Genomic DNA, 19,840 nt, shown 5'->3' on the forward strand with positions numbered 1-19,840 from the left:
GGAACATTAACGAGTGCAATGGAGCATCATGGAATGGTAATAGGATGCAGTGTGATGCGATAGAGCATCGTGGACTGGAATGGAATGTTGTGGAAGGGGTGGAATGGGGTGGAATGCGACGCCATAGAGGGTACCAGAAGGATTATTTTGTTGAAGATTTTTGTGTCCACATTCGTCAGGATTATTAGTCTATAGTTTTCCTGCAGTGCCTTTGGCTTTGGTATAATGCTGGTCTTCCGAAATGAATTTTGATGTTGTTTCTTCCTCTTCAATTATTTGAAGAATTTGAGGAAGATTGGTATTAATTCTTTTTTTAAGGCACGGGTGAAAAGACTTTGTGCCGATCTTTTCTTTGTTAGGAGGTTTTTGATTGCCAACTCAATCTTCTTACTGGTATTGGCCTATTTAGATTTTTCAATTTCCTCATAATTCAGTCTTTGTAGGTTGTATGTTTCCAGGAATATTCCCAAATCACTAGGTGATCCAATTTGCTGGCATACAGTCCTTGCCCTCTATGCAGCCGAGAACCTGCAGAGTGAGTTTAAGCTGGTCAAGGGCACGAGTGGGTCCACATGCTTCCAGAGCCCAGCTCAGGCAGCTCCCCTGCAGTAGAGATGTAGAGGCGTGCTGGATCAATGCACATGGAAAGTCATCTGGCGGGGACAAAGCCTGTCTAGCACTGTGCTCCTGGAGAAGCAGAGGCCAGGCTAGGAGTCACTCGGAGAGCTTCTTCAGGACACAGTGGAGCACCCCCATTTCTTGCCCTTTCCCAGTGATCACCAGAACAAGGCTGGTCAAAGGTAGTCCATATATGTGAGGATGGCAGCAACCTGCACCTGCCAGCTCTGACGCTGCTCTCACAGAAGCAACGTCATATCTGAAGGGGTGTGCCTTTCCCCTGCTGTGGACAGTCAAATGAGGCAGACTGTTGTTTTCATGTCAAGAGCTATCATTCTACTTGTCCAGCATGATTTCAGACCCTTGTTTCCCCCTCTGCTATTTCCACCTGCCCCCAACTCCACCAAGATCCCCTGTAATCATCTGCGTCAGCCAACTTTTGTTATTTTCCCCACAGTTAGGGCAGTGCCAGTCACTCAGCAGGTGTTTGATAGGTAGGTGCTGGATTCTTTCTATCACTGCAGCCTTCCCAGGGTGTCCTGATTGAGAGAAGGTAGAGGAGAGACATCCTCTCTGCTGCAATCATAGAGACCAAAGGGTTATGTGTGTGTCAATAAGTTTTTCCTCTATTTCATTCTTCTCATTTGTATTCAACTATCCAGAGACCAGCATTCTCATTTGAGGCCTTTCAAGAAGGAAGCAAACACAGCAGATGACAGGCAATGCTAGTTAACAATTTTTTTTCTCCTTCAAAGCAGGTTAGCAGGTTCAAATAAAATACACTGAAAAGGAATTATATGAAACCCAAACGGAAACTGTGAAGTGCAAGCTGATATTTTTAGAAGTTTGTATAATGACAGGTCAGATTCCTGAGGATTTTAGCCCAAGTGGCAAATCTAACACCATTTATTCAAAAAGGGGGTAAAAGATACAGCAGGCAATTACAGTTTAGCAGCAGTTGGGGGGATCAACTCCTCTTGAACATAGTGAGGGGGAGCTTGAAAAGCGTAATTTGAATATAGATAGCCAAGTAGAAGGATTTCTGCAGGGCGGGAGTGGGAAGCTGGTGGAAAGGAAAGTGGAAAGGAAGGGGGCGGGGGTTGCCAGGAGTTCATTATTTTCATATTTTAAAGCCCTGAATAGTTTGAAAGGATGATTGCCAGAGGGGACCAGGAAAATTAGTGGTTGTTTGATTCAGGATCAATTTTCAAATCTGCAGAGTTTATAATTGTGCGACTCTCACTGTCATCACTTGTGTGATTTGGGCTCCAGATGTTCAGGGTTGAAATATCCCCAGGGCTCGCCACCTCCCTGCTATGCCTCCAAGGCTCTCTTTCTTCCCCTACCAAACAATTTTCCCCTGGACGTATTTATTGATATCCGAAATCCTGCACAGGGGCTTAAAATTGAAGGAATTTTAAAAGAAACACTTAAAGCACAGGGCTCAGACGTGATGTGTAGCACTTTTGGCAGAAGTGGTGTGGATTAAATCCACACCCAGGCCAACATTCTGCTCTTTTCCAAGAGCAGGTTCTTGTGAGTACAGAGTTCTAAGATTCCTGGGAACGAAGAAGGTGTGGGCGTGGAGCGGACAAAGGGGCAGAAGACAAATTTGGATGACCTGACAGCTTTGGTAAGGGCCCACCCTGGTGTCTGGTGTCCATTATTCCTGACTTTTAGAAGAATGGGCGAAGTTCAGCGTTGCAAGGGTTTTCAGGATCACCTGGTCCAGCTTTACTCAACCTGGGATTAGCACAGTCTTGAGGTCCTCAAACATATTATCAGTCTACCAGTTCTTTAAGAGATTTTAAATGTTGTGCTTTCAATGGGTGATATAAATTTATGACCAGAACATTCAAGGCATCTGAGTGCAGAACTGGAGCCATGGGATCCTAGGACTGTGTTTATATTGTTGTTTTTGTTTTGGTGGAGGAGCCACCCAAGGGGAACTTGACCTTGGGCGTGTCGGGCTGGAAGTAATAGGTTGGTGGGTCCTGATGTCATCATTCCAGCTACCAAATTAGGTCCTCTCTGCACTCACACTAAAGTCTGTACCAGCAATAAACACAAGACTTATTTGCCAGTGATAATTTACAACTGAAAGACACTGTCATAGACTATATATGATTTTTGTTCCTAAAGTTTTTTTTTAAGAGATTGAGACTTTGATTTGACATCATGGAAACGACATACTGTAACAGATGGCTAATGGAAAAGAGCAGAGTCAGGTTGACTAGATGAATTATGCATTTCATAAAGGTAAGATGAAATGCTATCATGCTGCACTGTGTGAAAGTTTCTAGTGACTTTAGAAGAGAAAAGTGATATGAAAACTTCTTCATCACAGAACATACAGAAATACAGATACATCAAACTCTAAAGCAACTGGGCTGTGGACTTCAGCATCTCATTAGTGTTGAGGGTAGCAATTTAGTTTCTGCCAAACAGCATTACTTACTGTTTTAAATTAATTTCATTGCCTTTTGAGTTCTATTTCTATTCACCTTGCAAATATGACTTTATAGTTATTTAATTCCTATAAGAAATTTTACCTAATCTTATATTTATATAAAACATTATAAAAACATTAAGTCAGCACTGTGGGTCTGCAATTTTTTTCACCATTACTAAGAATCTGTATATAACTGACCTTGAGTAACATAAATCTAATTCATCACTTTCATTTAAAGAAATGATACTTCAATGACTGGTTAGCCAGAGACGGGTAAGATTCCTCAAGAGAGGAACAACCTAAGACAGGCACAGTCGCAGGGGGGCCATCAGGTGTAAAATTGGGGATCAACAGAGGTGAGGCTTAGAACCTCACCCCCCCTGTTTTGAGAGAAATCTTCTGCATCCGTGGATGTTTTGCTGCCCTTGTCTAGCTTGGATTAATACTTAGTCTATAGGCACACACCCGATCATCTACATTTGCCCTCTTACAGCACTAAACTATGTTTTCTACCTTTATCTTGCATCTACCTCCCACTTCAGCATTTTATTAAAAAAATAATAATAATAATAAGGGAGAAATGTGGGATTCACATATAAATCAAGGATAAAAATCAAACAAATATTCATATTTGACCTGATTGTTTATAGTTCATGATGCGTGATCAAAACCGAAAGTTTCTGTGATATGACTGCCCTTGTACTGTTCACCATGTAAGAACTTGTTCACCATGTAAGAACTTGTTTGTTATGCTTCAGAAGATTGGAGACTGTTGAGAATTAGGCTTGGGGTTGATTTATGATTGTGCATTGAGTCCCCTATACAGAATTTTATTGTTGTTAACAACCATTTGATCAATAAATATGAGAGATGCCCTCTCAATAAAAAAAAAAGAAAGAAATGATATTTCAGTTGTTTATGGGTATGTTTCAGTGTTGGAACCTCCATAATGTCTTTCCAAAGAAAACTCAACCATCTTGTCCACTTAAATATAGGTTATTCTATATGCTACTTAGTGTGATAATACTTTCTCTCTTCCTACATTTGCTTCTTTCACTCCCCAACTTCCCTCCGTGTTCCTACATCCACCACAGCAAACTTCCGTTCATGTTTCAAGATGAACTTAGTGAAGGCTGCCTCCTCTGTGGTATTTTTTTTTTCCAATACCACCTATATATTCTGTAATTCTCAGTGGACACTGGCTGGATGTTCCACAAATAGAGCTCAGTGCCGACACTACCTACGTGGATATAGCAGCAGAACCCACAGGTCAAGGGCTCAATCCACGAGGCTACCCTAAGCTTCAGGTGCCAATCGCAAGTCCAAGTTATTACCTGTGCTTCTGGCCAACTTGCTATAAATTAGGACATGAGGGCTCCCATGATCCCCTCCTCAGGCTTGATTAATTTACTCACAGACTCAAGAAGGCATTTTCTTTCTAGATGACTGGTTTATGATAAAGGATGTTAAAGGAAACTTACAATAGCCAGTTGAAGAGATACATAGAGTGAGGTCCAGAAAAGTCTCCAACACTGGAGTTTCTGTCCCGGTGGAGGTCAGGGGCACCCCCCTCCTGGCACAGAGATGCATTCTGGCTGGAAGCTCTCTGACATTCTCCTTTTGGTTTTTTATGGAGACGTCATTACATTAGCAGGAGTGATCAAACCTTTGGCCATTGGCGATTGAACTCAACCTCAAGCCCCTCCCTGCTGCCTGGAGGTTGGCGGTGGCACTGAAGTTCCTTAATTATGGCTCCCCTGGCAACCAACCTTCATCCTTAACAGTTTGTAGAAAAAGTCACCTCATTAACATAAAGTCAAGAGTGATTGAAAGGGGTTTGTGTCCTTTCGCCATTACAGCTGTGGAGCTACTTCCAGAACCAAGGGCACAGACCACATGCTACCACAAAACACACTTCCATTGTTCTTACTGCGGAAGAAATTCCAAGGGTTTTAGGAGCTCTGAGCCGGAAGCTGAGGAAGACCAAATGCATATTCCTCGTCATGAATCACAGTATCGCAGAAGCCGTCTTTCTTTCCCTGGGGTGGTGAGTGGCTCTCTCCTGCGTTTCCTACAGCTTGCAATTTCTAGTTTCATGGAGCACTCTTCATGGGACACCAAACATACCTACTCAAGCCCCAAACTTCTGATATGAGTGTTTCAAAGGTGTGGACCAAGCCGAACTCATTCTCTCTTCTAGTCTGTGGCTCATTGCCCGCATATCAAAACAATACATCCTAGGAAAACCAGTCATTACACCATACTTTCTCAGGCACAGCCTGAGTTGTCCTTAAAAGATTTTCAAGAGACATTTATTAAACTACTAGAATTAATTTTTTTTTTTTTTTTTACCAAATTAGAGTATGAGAGGAATAAAACAGAAACAGGGAAAGTTCACCAGCAGGACATTATATAAGTCCCTGGAACTTCTGAGCAGAAGTAGGCGAGAGGCTGCCTCTAGGGTCACTTTTTGACCTCATTTCTGTTTGAGGAAAAAGGATTGGAAGTTAATTCTTCTTTGCATCTGCCCTTATGACTGGTTGCAAATGGAAAGACTTCTTGTCTCTGCAGGAAATGATGCCATCACATTGAGAAGTTGTTTTTTGGACCGGCAAGTGGAAAATGTTCTTAATGAAAACACAGAATAATCAGTCTGAGAGTGGGAGAGAAGCACAGGGAGGAAAAAGGAGAAAGAATACATGCTAAATCGATGTGCCTACCGGCATACTGATGAAAAGGGGGATTTAGAGGTTATTACAGGGGGAAAAACACCTGTCCAAGTTATTATCCTAATGCTTTTCTGTAGCTTAAAAAATGAATACACAGAATGTGCCACAAGTAGAAGGCAAATGCCAATCAATGGTCTCCAAATAGAGGAATGGTGGTTACCTCCTAAGCCATGATAGAGCCCCGTATTCTGGTCTGTCAACCAGTCCAACCCCTAAATTCACTTTTTGTTGTCAGACTTTTTGTTTAGAAACTATGGGCTCCAAGTTATCAGGCACATGTCACAATAACCATAATGGCACCCATTTTCTAAGCCTTGACATGCATTCTAAGAGCTTTATATGTATTAATTCATTTAATCCTCCCTTAATACTTTGAGGTAGAAACAAACATTTCCCCCATTTTACTTAAGAAATACAGTCATCGAGCAGGTAAGAAATAGGGCCAAAGTCACGTAGCTTGTGGGTCACCCTGCCTAGCCCCAGAGCCCCAGCTGTCTAGCGCTATGCTCCTCTGCCTTCATAGTGGAAAAAACACGGACTGTGGAATCAGGCCAATCTCCATGCACATCCTGGCCATTGGCTCTTGTCACAGGACAAGTTCTTTAATGTTATGAGCTTCCATTTTATCATGTGCCAAATGAGAATAAGAATGAACTCAGAGGGTTCTGTTTGGACTAAGAAAGCTAATGACTAGAAAGTTCCTGGTAGAGTACCCAAAGTAGATAAATAATTTCCCCACACCTACATCATTCTTGCTTTAGAAAGCTTCAGAAGCCAGAGCCTTAAGGTTTTTGGAATGAGACATGATGCATGAGCCCGGCTTTATGGACTAGAGTCACTGAGAACATGGAGCCCCCTGGGCTGGAGTTTCAGTGAGATCATGGGGGTGTGCATGGTGATGCTCAGAACCAGGAACTCCTGAGATTCTTCATGTCCTTGTATGTTCTTTGCAAGGGTGATGTGGCCTAGGAAGATGAGGAAAATGAGACTTAAAATTAAATTGGTTCCATGAATCCTTTCTGCCTTCTGTGAACAGAGTAAAATGCCTCCATAACATGCACAGATTCAGCTATCGTAGGATTGGTGATTAACTCATGTCCTCTGCCCAGCTCGGAGCCTCAAATGGAGCTGAAGTTCTGATCTTCTTAGGGAAAGGTATGGATGGATAATATGGAAAGGGAGGGGAGAAGGTGGCACTGGCATGATAAACAATCCCCAACCACACCTGGAAGTGTGTGCTCACATCCTTCGTGTTCTTGCAGCCCCAAATACTCATCCTAGACAAGAAACTCTAACTAACTGGAAAATTCTTGGAATCCTTTCCACTGTCCTAGAAATTCAAATCTGTAGACCCAGAATCATCTCCATCAATATTTAAGCCAGAGTGAGGCACTACCATTACATGGCACCAAACCACAGCACACGCAGAAAGAATTTGGATTGTGTAGGCAGACCCCTGGAATGCCTCCAGAATTTCAAGCTGGTCACATGTGCAAAGTCCACCTGGTCATTTCTTTAACCTTGTGCTGATGAGAGACTACATTTCATATCACTGAATTGTTTGGACATCACTTACCATGTTATTTTATCATACATACTAAATATTTACTGTTTGGGGACATATTAAGTGCTTGGAATCCGGAGACAAAACACAATCCCCACCTTTTAGGAGCACATGGTTCAGCGGGGAGATAGTCAAATGAACAGGCAATGACAGCTTGGTGTGGCAAAGTGCTGCCGCGGTGGAAAGCAAGAATGCCTATGACTGCAGAGAGACACAGGAGGGATGTCCGAACAGTCTCCCCGAGGAGGAACAGGGGGATGGGAAGGCATTCCAGGCAGAGGGAGCAGCTTGTCCAATGGCCTGGAACACTCATGGTTCATTCTGGGAAGGACAAGAATGAGATACAAGAGCAGACACGGTAGGCTGAGTTGTGAAGGACCTGAAATGCCCTGATAAGGAGCTTGGACCTTGTGCTGTATATAAATAATTCTTAACCTTTCCTGATATGCGAAATACTGTGGAGTTTATTGTTCTTTTCTCTAGGAAAAAAGTGTGCACACATATACACACCTTCATATGCTACATTTGACTTTGGGGCAGTGTTAGGTCCTCTACCCCCCATTATTTACAGACTCCCAGTTAAAACCTCCCACCCAGAAGTAGTAGAGATCAGTGGAAGATTTAAGGTTGAGCAGGGAGATGTCCCACAATTCATAGGCCATATAATCACTGACATAGGGACATATAGGATGGATTGGTAGAAGTACAGCCTGAAGACAAAGGAGATGAGGCCACAGTTAGGCATTGGTTGTAAAGATTTAGACAAAACAATGACTTCCTTCCATATTCCCCGTCTTAAAACCCTTGCTGGGTGACGGACAAGATGCAAAACCCACTCATGGGACTCAGAGCATTTTCTGCCTCACACCCTCTTCCCAAGGAAGATGCCATTGGCTTTAAGGGAAGGCAGGAGAAGGTAAGAAGAGAAGTTATAATCTGAGAGTGGGACCCCCAGCCCTTAGGGTACCCATCATGGAGGACGGCACTCTGGAAGTTCGTCTCTGGTCATGGTTCCTGGAGTGTGTTGTCTACTTCCAACAGCCACACTAATGTCTCTCCAGGAGGAGAGGAAGTCCCGGGGGGAGAGGATGTCCAGGAGGAGAGGAAGCCTTCAGGAGGAGAGGAAGTCCCAGGGGAAGAGGAAGCTTTCAGGAGGAGAGGAAGTCCCAGGGGGAGAGGAAGTCCCAGGAGGAGAGGAAGCCTTCAGGAGGAGAGAAAGTCCCAGGGGGAGAGGAAGTCCCAGGGGAAGAGGAAGTCCCAGGGGGAGAGGAAGTCCCAGGGGAGAGGAAGTCCCAGGGGGAGAGGAAGTCCCAGGGGAGAGGAAGTCCCGGGGGGAGAGGAAGTCCCAGGGGAAGAGGAAGTCCCGGGGGGAGAGGAAGTCCCGGGGGAGAGGAAGCTTTCAGGAGGAGAGGAAGTCCCAGGAGGAGAGGAAGTCCCAGGGGAGAGGAAGTCCCAGGAGGAGAGGAAGTCCTGGGGGCAGAGGAAGTCCCGGGGGAGAGGAAGTCCCAGGGGGAGAGGAAGTCCCAGGAGGAGAGGAAGCTTTCAGGAGGAGAGGAAGTCCCGGGGGAGAGGAAGTCCCAGGAGGAGAGGAAGTCCCAGGGGAGAGGAAGTCCCAGGGGGAGAGGAAGTCCCGGGGGGAGAGGAAGTCCCGGGGGAGAGGAAGTCCCAGGAGGAGAGGAAGCTTTCAGGAGGAGAGGAAGTCCTGGGGGAGAGGAAGTCCCAGGGGGAGAGGAAGCTTTCAGGAGGAGAGGAAGTCCTGGGGGAGAGGAAGTCCCAGGAGGAGAGGAAGCTTTCAGGAGGAGAGGAAGTCCTGGGGGAGAGGAAGTCCCAGGGGGAGAGGAAGCTTTCAGGAGGAGAGGAAGCTTTCAGGTGGACAGGAAGTCCTGGGGGGAGAGGAAGTCCCAGGGGGAGAGGAAGTCCCACGAGGAGAGGAAGCTTTCAGGAGGAGAGGAAGTCCTGGGGGAGAGGAAGTCCTGGGGGAGAGGAAGTCCCAGGAGGAGAGGAAGCTTTCAGGAGGAGAGGAAGCTTTCAGGTGGACAGGAAGTCCTGGGGGGAGAGGAAGTCCCAGGGGGAGAGGAAGTCCCACGAGGAGAGGAAGCTTTCAGGAGGAGAGGAAGTCCTGGGGGAGAGGAAGTCCCAGGGGAAGAGGAAGTCCCAGGAGGAGAGAAAGTCCCAGGGGGAGAGGAAGTCCCAGGGGAGAGGAAGTCCTGGGGTAGAGGAAGTCCCAGGGGGAGAGGAAGTCCCAGGAGGAGAGGAAGCTTTCAGGAGGAGAGGAAGTCCTGGGGGAGAGGAAGTCCCAGGAGGAGAGGAAGCTTTCAGGAGGAGAGGAAGTCCTGGGGGAGAGGAAGTCCCAGGAGGAGAGGAAGCTTTCAGGAGGAGAGGAAGTCCTGGGGGAGAGGAAGTCCTGGGGGAGAGGAAGTCCTGGGGGAGAGGAAGTCCTGGGGGAGAGGAAGTCCCAGGAGGAGAGGAAGCTTTCAGGGGAGAGGAAGTCCCAGGGGGAGAGGAAGTCCCAGGAGGAGAGGAAGCTTTCAGGAGGAGAGGAAGTCCTGGGGGAGAGAAAGTCCTGGGGGAGAGGAAGTCCTGGGGGAGAGGAAGTCCTGGGGGAGAGGAAGTCCCAGGAGGAGAGGAAGCTTTCAGGGGAGAGGAAGTCCCAGGGGGAGAGGAAGTCCCAGGAGGAGAGGAAGTCCCAGGAGGAGAGGAAGCTTTCAGGAGGAGAGGAAGTCCTGGGGGAGAGGAAGTCCCAGGAGGAGAGGAAGTCCCAGGAGGAGAGGAAGCTTTCAGGGGAGAGGAAGTCCCAGGGGGAGAGGAAGTCCCAGGAGGAGAGGAAGCTTTCAGGGGAGAGGAAGTCCCAGGGGGAGAGGAAGAACCAGGAGGAGAGGAAGTCCCAGGAGGAGAGGAAGCTTTCAGGGGAGAGGAAGTCCCAGGAGGAGAGGAAGTCCCAGGGGGAGAGGAAGTCCCAGGAGGAGAGGAAGCGTTCAGGGGAGAGGAAGTCCCGGGGGGAGAGGAAGTCCTGGGGGAGAGGAAGTCCCAGGAGGAGAGGAAGTCCCAGGAGGAGAGGAAGTCCCAGGGGGAGAGGAAGTCCTGGGGGAGAGGAAGTCCCAGGAGGAGAGGAAGTCCCAGGAGGAGAGGAAGCTTTCAGGGGAGAGGAAGTCCCAGGGGGAGAGGAAGAACCAGGAGGAGAGGAAGCTTTCAGGGGAGAGGAAGTCCCAGGAGGAGAGGAAGTCCCAGGGGGAGAGGAAGTCCCAGGAGGAGAGGAAGCTTTCAGGGGAGAGGAAGTCCCGGGGGGAGAGGAAGTCCCGAGGGGAGAGGAAGTCCCGGGGGGAGAGGAAGTCCCGAGGGGAGAGGAAGTCCCGGGGGGAGAGGAAGTCCCCGGGGGGAGAGGAAGTCCTGGGGGAGAGGAAGTCCTGGGGGAGAGGAAGTCCCAGGGAGTAGGGTGCTTTTGGTTCTCCTGTGCCCTGTGGAGGCGGGCAGGCCCATTGAGTAGGCGGAGTGCAAGGAATAGAGATTTAAGGGTCTGGACTTCCTCCTTACTTCCTGTAAGAGCCTGCAAATGTGTCTCTGTCCTCCTCTTCCTTCATCTATTAAGTGGGAATAACAATAAAAGTGCTAATATGATCTGGGGGGAGATTATAACACATTTTGTAAATTCCAAATGAGGGAGATGCAGAAATACTGGATGTCCGCGTTCACGGGAGGCAACAGCAGAATTACAGCCCCCCGGACTCTGGCCGACTTGGGACTCCATCTGAGCTCGGCCTCCCTTGTTGCCTTCTGCAACTACGTTGCTGGGTGACAACAGTCTTTTTGGAATCAGAGAGAGAAAGTGGGGAAATTAGTGGGAAGGGCTGGAGGGTCAAGCAGCCCTACCGCCTCTCTGAAATACTGCCTGAGAAGCCAGGGCTGGCCACACTCTAGATGGTTTTTAAAAAGTGTGGGTTTCATTGAATTTCATGGAAGCCAAGAAGCGCATGTCCTCCATGAAGTGGGCAGGAGCGGCTCAGAATGGCTTAGGACCTCGAAGTCACATTGCAGCAGACCCACCTACCCACCCATCCAATTCCAGGCCTGCTGCCTTTTCTTTAGGGCATCCCTACACCGGAAGGATGTGGGAATCTAAACCAACACAACCCTCCATTCAGACTCCCAAGTGCCTGCTCCACAGAGGGGTGCCTTGCTGGGCTTGGGGTTTTTCTCAAGACCTGGCTTTGGCAACATCTCCCGCGGTCGCCCTGGAACCTAAGAGGAGGGCTACAGGTAACAGATTATTTTTGATTCTGCCTTGTTACTTGGAACTGATTTCCCATATGTTGTTGTTGTTCAATTCCTTGCATGAATTTTCTCAAATATTTGTAACATATGTCATATCTATATGCAGATTTTAAATTATGGATGCCTTCATCCAATCATTTGAAAGGGGGGAGAATCCAAGCCTAATACTCTCAGGCAGGACCACGGTCTCCTGGGCATCAGACCCCGTTCAGGTAGACACATCTGGTGAAATGCATCACATCAAATTAGTATCAAGGGTATTGAGACTCTGAGACTCCAAGCAGACAGCCCCCTTCTAATGTACTGCTTTTTAGATGGTTGGGGAAACTTGAATCCCAATTCTCTTGTGAAATGAGTGATGCTAACATGCCTGTTCAAATGCTCAAAGTGGAGATCAAAGCAGCCGTGTCCAAATTGCCTTTGCAAACAAAGCAGCCCCTTGCATCTCCCCTGGGGATGCTGTGCTAATTTTATCAATTCTTCCCGGCTCCTCTGCTATTAAATAGCAATAAATAAATGTTTTTTTCTGGGTTTGCTGTTGGCTTATTTGTCTGACAAACAAGCTCATTTCCTTTTACGTGTGAGGTTTTAGTCCAACTAATAGAATTAATCTATTTTTAATGAAAACGCGAGTGGCTTTTACTTAGAAATCTACCTACCCGTCTCCCTCTCTCTGCACCAGACCCCTCCCCTGGCGCCTCCTCTGAGCACATACATCCAGCCATGAATATTTCAATACAGCTCAGCCTTTCAGATCAATATAGGCAACTCGCGAGCCCTATTGATTTTCAGAGGTTTGACTCACAAGGGTGATAAAATATTTCTCGACTTATAAAACCTGAGCTAAAGAGGCTTTGCTGGCCCTTCAACTTTTACCAGACATCTCTGTCTCCGTTTCATTCCTCCTCTCATATTCCTTCTGCTCATTCTCTCCCCTTCCCGGGCCCTGGGCCCTCCCCTTACTTCAGCACCCGCCACCCACCCCGCCTCCCCCCAACACCCACCCACCCACACACACACAGAGTCTTGCGATGGAGATTTATGACTAAGCAATAAGGCACTATTTCCCCACTGGGTCCTCGTCAGGTCAGGGGAAGAAGAGACCAAGGGAAGGGAGCAACCATGAGCACGATCCGGCCCCCATCCATCTCCCCTGCAGGGACTCTGCCAGCTTTCCTCCTGTCTCTCTGATTCATTTATCAGTACAGCCGACTCCTTCTCCTGCACACCTCTGAAGATGTAATCCCAGAAGGCGAGCCTAGCAACATACGAGGAATTCCCCACTGAGGCACAGAAGCTGAGCTGCTCCATATGGGTAGGAAATAAGCTAATTATACAGTCAGCCATGTCCAATGCCAGGATGTATGCTGTTATAAGTTTATCCAGCCTAGTTATGAAGCAGTGAGCCTGAGATTCTTGGAAAATTTTCCCAAGCCTTTGGTACTTGGTCCGCTGTGATGTTCATTGCATTAGGAGCTGGAGGCCTGGGCACGGATTTCTCTAGCTACTCCTGGGAAGTTGGTCCAGTGAATTCACTTTCCTTCTTGGGCCTCTGCTTCCTCATTTGCAAAATATATTCATTCACTCATTTATTTAACAAATCTTTATTGAGTTCCTCCTATGTTCCAGTGACAAAGGGTGGAATGGTAAACAAGATAGATACACGTCCCTGCTCTCTTGAAGCTTATCATCTATCTAGGACCAGCCAGGAACATATAATTGTTTCTTCCTCCTCTGAACTCCCATACTGTAAGACTCTAGATATTGTATTGCACACTATCTATAAATAATGTTATTATCATGTTTATAAGCTCATCCTTTGCCAAACTGTGTGCCTAGAGCTTTAGATGTGCTTGTTTACTGGATATTAGTTGAATAAATTGGCTCTTTACATTCTGTCCTGCCCAACATCAAACAGAATTGAGGTAGCAATCCTATGTGTGCAGCCTCGTGAGAAACACACTCAGTAGTGGTGGATCCTGTCTGAACAAATTTTCATCCTAAGCCTTTGGTCAGGAAAAGCATGTAAAAGGACTCTGAGAAAGCAAGTTATAAAATGTTGATAAATTGTAGCTTCTCCTGCAGCAGAAACCTACAGTGACCAAAATGACCCCATTATAGCATAGAGTATATAGTCAATAATGCTGTAATATCTTTCTATATTGATAGATAGTAACTGTACTTACTGAGGTGAGCATTTAATAATATAGATAATTACTGAACCATTGCATTGTACACTTGAAACCAATGTTGTATATCAACTATACTTCAATAAAAGGAAAATGACCACATGACCAAAACAAAGAGGCAGACAGACACAGAAAAATCTTTCTTAGAGCACATGTTTTGAGTAAACATGTGGTAGGATACATGGGTGAGGAGACAAAGACAAATCATTTCTTATAGCAGTGTGATATATTTTTGCATTTGAACCTTTACAATTTTTTTAAATGTATTTTTTTTTTAAATTTTAATTTTCCTAGCTTGAGATATAGTTGACATATAACATTGTGTAAGTTTAAGGTGTACAATATGATGATTTGATAAACATATGTGTTGTGAAATGACAGTGTCTGCACAAATGAATGGATAAAGAAGATGTGGTACATAAATGCAATGGAATATTATTCAGCCATAAAAAAGAAGGAAATCCTGCCATTTGTGACACAATGCATGGATCATGAGGGCATTATGCTAAGTGAAATAAGTCAGACAGAGAAAGATAAATGCTGTACAATCTAGCTTATATTTGAACCCTAAACGAGTAGAATTCATAGCCACAGTGAGTAGATCAGTGGTTACAAAGGGCAGGGGTGGGGAGGGAGAAAGAGAGTGAAATGGGTAAAGTTGGTCAAACAGTGCAGGCTTCCATTTGAACCTTTTAATTGAAGTTGTTTGCTACTATGTGACCTTGAGTAACACTCAAGCAGATTCAGGGGCTTGGGTTCAGAAAAGTGCACAAGCTTCTTTCCAGCGTTGACCTTGCTTGATTCCACATGGCATTGTTTATAATTTATGTGAGCTCAGAAGTAAGTCTCCTCCCTTTCTCTCCTGCTCCCCTGTCAATCCCACAGTGTGCTCAGCCCTTTCTCCAGGAAGCCCCCTCTGGGTGCGTCCTGCACCCAAGGCCAAGCAAGGCCGAGTCAAGTACCATGCCCATGTTCCCCTCTGTTGCAATGATAAACCTTCCTAATTGTCTCTCCACTAAACTTGGAGCTCTCTGAGGGCAGAACTTATGTTTTATTTATTTTCATTATATTCCTAACAACTTCCTAGCATATTGCTGGCACAAAATAGATAATAATAAATATTTACATTGAATAAAATTGAGGTTCCTGGAAAAAGTACTCTGCTTGAATGAATAAACATCAGTCACCGTTCTGGATACGTGTAAGGTGGGCAGCGGGGGAGGGAGTGTCAATGTCATTCCTTCTTGCTCTTGAACCCTCACCAAGCATATAGGAAAGGAATCAGGAGTCATTTACCTTCTGTTTCTGTTTCACTGGAAGCAGATAATGACCATTGTGGAATCAGAGAAAGATGTTTGGTCTTTGTCCCAAGGTTCTGGCACAGACCTAAAATCCTTGGAAATTTCTGAGTGATAGGGGTGATAGGAACCTATTTTGCTCTAATGAGGTAACTCTTGAAAAGCCCCTAGATAGCTGCAGGATGAAGGCCAGCCATAGCTTCAGGGTGAGAGCTGTCATAGCTTCAGCGTGAAGGCCATTCATAACTTCAGGATGGGGGCTGGTCTCCAGAAAGACCACATCTTGATTAGAACCTTGAAACTTTCAAGCCCACATCTAACCTCCAGGGAGGGAAGAGGGGCTGAAGAATGAGTTAATAACAAATGGCCAATAATTTCATCAACCATGCCTACATATGTCTCCATAAATCCCTCTAAACTCTGGGGTTCAGAGAGCTTCTGGGTGAACACATTGAGGTTCTGGGAGTGTGGTGTGCCTGGAAAGCTCCTGTCCCCCATCCCCAGTGCCTTTCCTTGAGCATCTCTTCTGTTTGGCTGCTCCTGAATAGCATCCTTTATAATAAACCTGTAATAGTAAATGAAGTGCATTCCTAAGTTTCATGAGTCATCTAGCAGATCACCAAACCTGAGGAGGAGTCATGGGAACCCCCACTTTTTTCCAAATAGGACACAAATGTGGACAGTCTGGGGACCCCACTTGAGACTGGCACCTGAAGTGAAGACAGTCTTGTGGGACTGAGCCCCGACCTGTAAGAGCCTGGTGCTCATCCAGGTAGGTAGTGAGCATTGAATTGAATTACAGGATAACCAGTTGGTATCAGCATTGGTTGATCTTAGGAGGAGGGGGAAGCCGGACAGTTGGTGTCAGAGTGTGAGAGGACAGCTCAACCACGAAGAAGTCCTTTGCTGTTGGCTTAGGAGATGAAGCCACCTCCCCCCGTGGGAGAAGGCTTCACTTCCCAGCACGTAGAGCTTGCACCCAGGGGTGGGGGGATCTCCTGAGTGGGGTTGTCAGGGAGTGGAGAGCAGAGGAGGAGATACGGTGAAGAGGTCATACGGGCAGGAGCTGTTTTTGGGAGAAGATGTACTCTAGAGGCTCTCGTTTGCTCTGAAAGTTCAGAAAGATCTGAGACGTTCCTGACAAATAATCCAGGTACTCTTCACTGGAGACGGACGTGAGAGCCGCACTGCAGAGCCCAGTTCTGCTCCCCAGCTTTGGAGACCAGTGCTCAGGAGCAGGTGGGGCCGCGCTTGCAGCTGGCGCGGCCATGGGGATGTGGAACGGTGCGGAGGAGGGCGGCCCCGTCAGTGCGCCCAGTGCTTGGCTCTTGCATCTACTGGCTGTCTCATCTTGTACCACTCAAGAGCCTTTCGCAGGGCAACCATGATAACCCTCAGCATACAAATCAAGAATCTAATTCCGAAATTCTGACCAAAGCCCTGATCGGTCAAATTAGAAGTCACCGAGTTCCCAGGCGCGTGTGTGGCCAGCAGGTATGATGAAGCCATGAGAAGCAGGGCGCTTTTGTTGCCTCCATTTTATGCAGTGTTTTGGGGAGTATTTTAATATTAAAAAATGAATGCAATTTTACCTAGATACGTAAAGCTCAAAAGCACATCTGCAAATAAAGTATGCGCATGCGAGTTTTCAGACCTGGCGCCCGGCACCCCCAGCGGTGTTGGAGTTCTTTGACGGAAGAGTTTGAAACATGGTGGGAGTGTGTTTCCTGCGGTCTCACAGCCGGCTCAGCCAGAGCCGCAGCTGCCTAACGACGTTGTGAAGAATGTCAAAGCGTTTTCAGGCATTAACCCGGGGCAATAATTTCTTTATTTCTGAGAGAAGAGAGGGAGCAGATCACTTTATTAATTAAATTAACTAGCAACACTTTGATGCTTCCCATCCCGTGGCAGGCCCCCCCGCCCCCATTGCCCTCACCTACCCCTTATACCCAAACAAGACATGCCTTGGAACTATAGTCAATCAGGAATAAAAAATCAAGCTTCTGTCTGTTTGTGTCCAAATATATCACATGTAAATATTTGGATGAACATTTTGGTAAATTTGAGGGTATAGGTACGGTGGTCTGGTTTACAATCTAGGTCATGTAAACTTTATGAAATTTACTTTGGGGGCCACAGGAGGCCCCTCAAGGGTTGAGACACCTGTTCTGCCGAGCATCTGAAACTGAGTTCACTTGAAATGGCCCTGTGGCTTCTGATCTACATACAACGACATCCATGGAAGGAAAACAGAAAGTCCACAAAAGGAGTTCTTTTTACAAGTCTCCAAGGCGGATGCTCTGAACTGATCTGGTGCGGAGCTACTTCTTGTGTGGGCAGCTCTCTCTGCGAGGCCTGGGCTTTATTTATATGACAATTAGTGAGACTCTAAGATTCTCAACGGATGCTCAGGGGTAGGGGGAGGCAGCTAGTTACGTGTATGCTTCTCCAGCAGCGCAGGCTCCCGCTCATGTCTGTCTCCTCTGCATTGAGCTGTTCTCTAATAAAAAGCATTAGTTGATTATCACCACCTTGAACAGTGCCAGATATCTACTCTAAAAAGTAATTCACTGCAGATTAGAATTTTAGGGCTGAGAGGCACTTTGGACTTCCGCTTGCTGGGCCTCTTACTTTGACAGTGAAGAAACTAAGCCCGGTGGTTGTGATGTGACTTGCCTATGGTCACGTAATTAGCTAATAGTAAATGGAACAGATGTCCCCTAACTCCCGGCTGAGTGTTCTGTCTGTTGCTCCAAATATCATACCATCTCTTCCAGGCAACCATGGTGGAATTTCAAAAATATATATTTAAAAAAGTGATTCTGTCTAAAGTAATTCTGTTCATTTTCCACCAAAAAACTGGGAGCTCAGGATTTATGATCCAAACTGAAAAGCTGAAAGTAACTTCTCATTGGGGCATTCTTGTTGAGCAAATATTCCCTCTCTTCTTCCCTCCCCCGTGAAAAGAGGAGACCTCCCCACACCGCTGGCAGGCTTAGCCCCGTGACCTGTTTGGCCACATCAGAGCAGAGGTGGTCTTGTGTTGTGGCTTCTGTGCTCCTTCCCTCTCCCAGGAGAAGAACATGCTCCGGCTTCCTCCTTCTGCTTCCTCCTGGGTCCTAAAAGAGAAAGTCAGTCCTGAACCCAGCCCCGGGCCCTGCTAACCCACAAACCCGTGGGCAAGCATGTTGCGATCCATGGCCTTGGGGGCATTGATTACTATACAGCACAACCCAGCACAAGCTAGCCCTGGTACCCCTCTCCTTAGACCTTGCCCTCACTTTCACATTGCAGCGCATATGTTCAGGCTGTTGCTCCATTTCTCAGATGAGAAAATTGCATCCCAGTCAGATTAAATGCTTTTTATAAGGGCACATTGGGAAAGCACAGAGGTATAGCCTGAGTTAGAATCCGTATATACTTTCTGACTTTGAGAATTCAGTTTCGTGTGGCATTTAAGCATGAGACTCTTATTACCTTTGATGTGGAAAAAAAAAAGGCAATTTGGTTTTGTCTATTTACTGTCTACCATCTATATCTATCAATCATCTACCTATTATCTATATCTATGTATCTATTATATATCTATCAATCATCTGTATCTATCTATTTATCGTCTATCTATATCATCTATCATCTATTTCTATTTCTATCCATCCATCTATGTGTTTGTTTGAACTGGGAAAAGATAGTCTCAAAGTTCCATTGTGTTTACTATTGTGGGGTTGACATTTCAATGACTAAAAAAAATCAGCTCAGTTGATAGTGTCTAGGTTGATCTGTCTGCATCTGATTACGCTTGTTTCCAGATCCAAGCAGTTGTTAATGAAACAGTTGCTGTTTTGTTGACAGAGCATTAATTACTTGATCTTAGGACTCAGTAATTGCACAAGCCCCCTCTGTATACATTACTAATTACATTAGCAATTATATGGCATTTTAAAGACAAAGAAATGACTGAGGCAATTTCAGTGTCACAGGTAACCTGCTGTTAGATTTCAATCACATTCCTAATGTGTCCATGATGTGCTGGAACAAGTTCTAGGGCAGCTGTGACACTGACTTGAAGAAATGACTTCTTCCCTATGAACCCACTGCCCGGTGGTAAGCCCATCACAAAGGCAGACAGAATGTCAGTTAAGTCTCTCTACTTCTCATTTCCTTCCTCTGTTAGAAGAAAAATCAGAGACAGAAAGGTTGGACAAGAAAATTTAATTCATTTATCCAACAAATATTTACTGAATATCACTACATTAGGTGCTAAGTTACAGACCTCGTCTATGACTTTGTGAAGTTTATAGTCTGTGGAGGAGACGGATGGCAAGCAATAAACACCAAAATAAATCTCTAACAGTCAGAGTAATGCTTGTTAGCTGCTGTAACAAACAACCCCAAAGTCTCAGAGACTTAGTACAATGTAGTATTTCTTGCTCACATCCCGGTTAGCTCTTTCCAAGTGGTGACTCAAGGATTCAGGCTCTTGCATGGTGTGGCCCCATCATTCTGGACTTCTCAGTTCCCAGCTATGTGAACAGAAGAGGGAGTAGAGGGTCTTGTGGGAGATTTTAGAGATCAGCGAACAAGCATACATCATATTGCCTACATCCCACTGGCTGAAACTTGTCACAGGGCTCCTCCTCACAGCAAAAAAGTCTAGAAGATGTAAAGGAAAAAGAAGAAATGAGAACTTACCCAATGTCTGCTATACTGCATAGTTACAA

Source organism: Manis javanica, chromosome 3 (genome assembly GCF_040802235.1).
Source record: "Manis javanica isolate MJ-LG chromosome 3, MJ_LKY, whole genome shotgun sequence".
In the NCBI taxonomy this organism is placed as follows: domain Eukaryota; kingdom Metazoa; phylum Chordata; class Mammalia; order Pholidota; family Manidae; genus Manis; species Manis javanica.